The sequence below is a fragment of the Furipterus horrens genome, unplaced genomic scaffold (assembly GCF_987537825.1).
Source record: "Furipterus horrens unplaced genomic scaffold, mFurHor1.1.pri manual_scaffold_3, whole genome shotgun sequence".
In the NCBI taxonomy this organism is placed as follows: domain Eukaryota; kingdom Metazoa; phylum Chordata; class Mammalia; order Chiroptera; family Furipteridae; genus Furipterus; species Furipterus horrens.
Genome location: NW_028327173.1, coordinates 110,150,140 through 110,156,445, shown reverse-complemented (window position 1 = coordinate 110,156,445; position 6,306 = coordinate 110,150,140).

Sequence of the window (6,306 nt, the reverse complement as noted above, 5' to 3'; positions counted from 1 at the left end):
GCACCAGGGCTCCGCACCGAGAAGGTGGGCAGCGCTGAGCGTGAACGGCGGGCAGCACAGCGGCTGCTCCTCCCGGGCAGCGGCCCAGCTGCGTCCGCTTTGAGTAGCAGCAGTGAATGCACTCGGAAGCACGTGCTTGCTTGAGGACGGGGTGATGAGACTAGACACAAGGACAGGCCAGCCCCTTCCTGATGAGCTGGGTCTGCTCCGGGAGTCCCCACACGCCTCGGGCCCCAGGCTGCCTGCCATGAGGGTGTGCTCCTGGACAGCTTGGCCACCATCTCCTCACCTCCTTGTCCTCTCAGTGTGGCCATGACCCTGGCCAGGGTGGTAGCAGACCGGAGTGCACATCACAGCGAGGTGTGCTGGCAGGAGAGCCCCACGGGAGCTGGGGCCGGCTGACTCAAAGGCCCTCACAATCCCTCAAAGTGCAGATGGAGTCACTGACACACGGACCCATTCATACTCCAAGGACAGGGGACCATGTCTTCCTCCTCAGCATGCATTCAAGGCCGCCTAGCTCTGGACCAGCCCACGTGTTTAGCAGCATCTGCTTCTACCTGCCCCGTGGACGTGGTCGTCCCACCACACTGTTTGCCAGGCACAGCACACACCAGCTCTCCCACGCCTCCGTGACCTTGCACCTGCCAGTGCCGCTGCCCCTGATGCTTGCCCCCTTCCCTCCTGCCTGGCTAATCAGGAACCTACTCAACTGTTTTTTGTTTTGCCTGGGAAGACTTCCCTTGGCCCCCGAAGCAGGACTCACCCCCAGGCCTTACACTCAGTTTCACCCTTGCAGCCATCTGCTTTGCACACCCTTCCCATGCAGTTGCTTTTCCTGTCTGTCTCCCTTCCAGTCTGTGAGGAGAGGAACCATGTCTTCACTTATCCCTTGCTCTCAAAGTCTAGGTCAGAGTCTGGCATATAACAGACACTCGATAGTGGTGAAGTCATGGATGCATGGTTGGATGCGAAAGATGAGGGAAGGATTCAGGCAGGTGAGGACTCCTCCCCTGGATCTGGCTGACCTGGTGGGGTGGGTACTGGATAACCCACCCGCTCCAGTTCAGCTCGGTCCTAGGACCCACACTTCCTCCCAGGCTAGAGCCTGAGGTACTGCCCTCAGCCAGGAAGCCTTCTGTGTTACCTCTCATGTCAGAGGCCCTGGCTGAGGCCGTCTCCTCCTCTACCCCCACACTCTCGTACCTGTGTCCTACGAAGGGCTTGATCCCTGTCAGGTGGCTTGGACCCCAAAGACTAGAGGGGATCATGGAACCCAGCTTTTCCTTAGAAATCCACCAGAGGATGACAGAAGCTTCCCCTTGGCATTCCCCAGCCTGCTCTACACAAAGAGAAATAAGACAGGAAAATGGATCAGACACAGGTCAGCACCATTAACTGCTCCCCACTCAGGCTGCTGTTGTGTTCCCTCCCTCCCACCCCTACTCCCCCACTTAAAGGCCTCCTACCCAGGACAGGAATCCCCGGGACCCCTCCCACAACCTGGGTGACATCAGTGCCCAGCCCCAGGAAGAGGCTTCACCTCTAGATGGACAGGTCCAGCCACTCAGAAGAGTTGCCAGCCGTGCCCAGAGCAGATGGGCAGGGGCAAGGAGGGGAGCAGAGGCCTCCAGGAACTGGTTTCAACCAGACTTAGCCAGTTTTGTTCTGAGAACAGCAGAGGAAGTGAGTGGTTCACACCTGGTGAGTCGGGCCAGCCGGGGTGTCTGGAAGCCTGGGCGTTTTCTAGAGCTTGATCTGCTGCTGAGCACACAGGCGAGGTTGCCCCCTCCGCCCGGTGCCTCTTCACGGGGTCAGACCCAACATGGCCCACAAGAGACTCAAAGACACGAAGGCTATGACTTCCTGTCCCCTCAGTCCTGGCCCAGCTGTGTTTTGCAGGGACGTCCAGAGAATAACGGAGCTCTAGTGACTTTCTTGCCTGGACACATAAGGGCTTCCAAAAACTCTGTCCACATCTGTGGCCTTGAAGGCCCTCTGAGAACTGTTTCTGCTCCTGGTCTGTGAGCAGCCTGAAAACCACATGTGCCCTTCCTGGCAGCTTCCACCCTCCACCCTCCATGGAGCATCAAAGCCTGGCCACTGCTTCTCCAGGGAGGAGACGACAGTGGCAGCCAGGGATCCTGAAGTCCTCGTCCCCTTTTCCACAGAGGCTCGCGCTATTAAGTACGGCCAGACCCCTGCTCTGTGCCCCACAGGCCACGCTCAGTCCCACTTTTCTTTCTAGACAGACACAGGCCTTTTTTGTTCCTCTTACCCCATGAGGTTGAAATGCTCCTCAGAGCCACAAATGAAAAGAGAGGCCCCAGATAAAAACACCTACAGGGAGAGCCCACTTGAACCCTGACCTCTGGCTCGCTGGCTGTGTGATGCTGGCTGACGTCAATTCTCTGAGCCTCAATTCCCTCCTCTGTGGGAAGGTTATACACAGAATGCCTGCTTCACTTGTAAGCATTCAGTGAGAAGATTTGGATTCTGACCTTAGCGGGTACGGCACACAGTAGATATTTAACAGGTAACAGCCCCTGCCTGCCCATTCAGCGCTGCAGTGGATCTGGGGGGTCCTCCATGGAGAGCCAAGCCCCACCACTCACAGCTGGGTAGGTACGCCTTGGGGAGCTAACCTACTGTCAGATGTTCCGCCTCCTTTTGGTGATATGGACCCAATAACAGTGGTCACATCAAAGAGTTATTAGGAGGATGGAGAGGACACTTGCACAGCATTTAACACAGTGACTGGCCCCTAATATGTAAGTGGTCAGCAAATGTCGACAGTTCTGCCATTTTTCTCACAACCAATCATAGCACACAGCTCTCTCTCATTCCACAGTCACATACACCATAGCTCCTGCCCCCGGAGCCCCAGAAGAGCCAGATGGAGGTGCCACCCCAGCCAGAGCCTTCATAAGCTGTCTCTTCAACCACACCTCCTGATTGAATCAACACTGCCTGTGGGACACTTGGCACCACTGTGTCACCCTCAGAAGCCCTGCTCCTGGGGGCAGGCCAGGAAAGGGGACAGTGAGTTCCCAGAACAGGCTCACATTTCCCTGTAACTGGACTACCTGGGGCCAAGTCCACTGCGAGGGGTCGGGAAGCCAAGCCTGCTCCGGGCAGCCGGCAGTGGCCCAGTTACCTGGTGGTGGGAGGGCAAAGGCTCAGAGCAGCAGCTTTGACAGTGGAGAAACCCAGGGTCAAAAGGGAAGTGAATGCATTAGGGTCCCTGGGCAGCCCGCACACCTGACTCTTGTCACTGTTCTTGCCACCTCTCCACAGGCCAAGAGTCCAAGAGATCTTCTGCATGCACTCATGTATAGTTTCAATTGTTTCTGAAAATGCATCATTTTTATTCCTGATTTTTTATCATTTTGTTCCTTAACTTTTTGTTGTGATCAGCTTTTTTGAGGTCAAATTCACATAAAACACAATCATTTTGAAGTTTGCAATTTGGTGCATTCACAATTTTGTACAACCACCAGCTCTCTCTACTTTCAAAACTTTTCATCACCTCATTAAAGCACCCTGCACCCATTAAATACGCACTCCCCAGCCCCTCTCCAATCCTCTGGTAACCTTTAATCTGTTTCTATGGATATGCCTATTCTGACTATATCATATAAAAGGAATCATATAATATGTGGCCTTTTGTGTCTGGCTTCTTGCCCTTAGAATAATGTTTTTGAGGTTCATCCACTAGTAGTATGCATCAGGATTTCATTCCTGTCTATGATCAAGTCATTTCCACTATATAGATACACTATTCAGCCACTGATGGACATTTGAACTGTTTCACCACTTTTTAACACACAGAAAAATGCAAAGACTAACATAATGATCATCCACTGTCTATTTAGCAACAAGGGCAGGACCACATGAGGCCAGCCAGGTGCTCCAGGCAGCGGGCAGAGTTGAAGAAGGCGCTCACCCCAGGGATGTGCAGGTGCAGGTGCAGGGTGAACCTTAAGGGTGGTATATCTTTAGTTTTGCTCCCCAGGCACCTCACTGGCATCACCCTGTCCTGGCCCTGCTGGAGAATTTTAATCTGCTGCATACTTGCTTTATCTCACTCTATAAATATTTGTTTTTGCAGAACAGTTTGCAGATAGGTTAGGGACCACACGACACTTTGCTCCTTGGTTGCTCAGCTCACATTCTTCTGAGGAGATGTCTACATAGTGGCACAGCCACCCCCACCCTGTAATTCCATGGCGCCCCTACCTCCAGCACATAGTCACCTTTCTCAGTTGCCCCAAATGCTGTGCATGGATTTTTTGTTTGGTTGATTGATCTGTTTTTAGTGGAATCTTAGGAAGTATCCCATATCACATGTGCATATTAGGTCTCTTTTGTGCCAAAATGGCCTTGGCTTTGGCCTTTTGAAGAGTCCACACCTCAGAGTGGCCCACATTGTGGATTTGCCTGATTATTTTCTCTGACTGTCATTTAACCTGTCCTTCTGTCCCCTGGAAGTCTCATGAGCTGGGAGCTGGGGCTAAAGGTTGAACACTTTGGCAAGAACACTCCAGAGGTGATGCTGTTCATGGTGCCTTGCATTAGGGGCCTGGTGTGGCAGGTTGCCCTGCTAATTAACAGTAGGTTTGATCAATTGGATAAATTCTTGACCATGACATCCCTCTCTATATGGTGCGTTTCCCCTCTTTTAATTAGTAAGTAATCCAGAGGAATGGCACAAATATCCTGTTCCCCAGCAACCCTTCACCCAGTGGTTTTTAACACTATTGATGGTCCCCACCAGAATCAAGAATTACATAGGAGGTTGAAAAATGATGACTTTCTAACTCTATCACTTCTGTGTAAAGATCTTCCCTTTCTTCTCTCTCTCTGTTTCTCTCTCTCTCCCTGTCTCTCTCTTACACACACACAAAGAAAACACATGGATTTTTCTCTTCGTTTAATGTGAAATTTTAAACAAAATCTTTATTTGTTTAATTAATTATAGTCATTATTCTCTTTGATGTTCAATATTCCAAAATGTAACCAGAGGGGTCCCTTCAAGTCTGCTTCTGCCTCTTTTGGACATGACCCCAGTGGTCCTTAATCATGTCCTTACTTCCTGGAACAATGAGATATCCAAGATTTACCCAGGTTCTTCTTTTCCTCAAATCTGGAATCAGTCATTTCTCCAGAATGATCTAGTTCCTTTTGGTGGACATTGGTCTTAGAAATAAAGATCTTGACACTGGGTGGTCTCATTGCTGCTGTGGTTCTTGTTTCCAGGATATTTCAGTGGTAGACGTGAGAACAAATAAAATGAGTTCATAGTATTATCCATTCAAATTTAACATCAAGGCACTTTTTCTTAACTCTGTTTTTGTTAATTTAATATTTAAATCTTCTCTGTTACACAGAAAATCTTGGTTTCTAACAGCATTAATATATTTACTCATTTGTTTTATATTACAAGATACATAAAGTACTTTCAAAATTACTATATTATTAGTACTATTGACAATAAACCTACTAAGTAAAGCTTAAGGCTTCTTTAGAGTTTTATGCTTCTTGGAATATATCCTATCATGTATGGTCAGGATTTTTTTTTTCAAGTTATTTAAAATAATTATTTTTGCTGTATAGTTAGGTTCTCAAGTTAATTTACACTTAGGTTCATTTGTTTATGTTTGTGTACAATTTGGGGTTTTATTTTTCCAATTTTTATTCAATTTAATGAATTTATTGAACATATAGTTAAAAAATAAAACTGTATCTAAATTCATATTTGGAAAAGTTTTACTCCCATGCCAATGTTCTCCACTCTGTTTCCACCCTCCTCCATTAGTTTCTCATTTATTCATCCTGTGTTTCTTTATATATGTGTGTACGTACATATGAGTGTGTGCACGTACATATGAGTGTGTGCATATGTGTATGCATATTGTTATTTCTTCTTTTTTCCTAAAGAATATATGTTAAGTGTGTAGATAGGAGCCTAGAGTCCTAGGAGAAAAAAGAAAAATGGTTTTAAAGGAATACAATATGCTTTTGAGTCTTAGAACTCTCCTTGTTAACTGTGTGGCTTGAAGTAGCCACATAGCTTCTCAGAGACTCAGCTTCTTATCTGTGAAATGGGATAACAATTCCTACCTTGTGTGGTTTAGACTAAAATTAAATTTTTTTCTCATATCACATGAAAATTAAATTCTAGATAGACTAAGAAGCAAAATGTTAAAAATGAACTAAAATAACATTTAAAAATATTTTTAAAAGAAATTTAAATCTCCTTGTGGAAGACACAAGCCCCAGGACACATAAATAAAAAGACTGGGG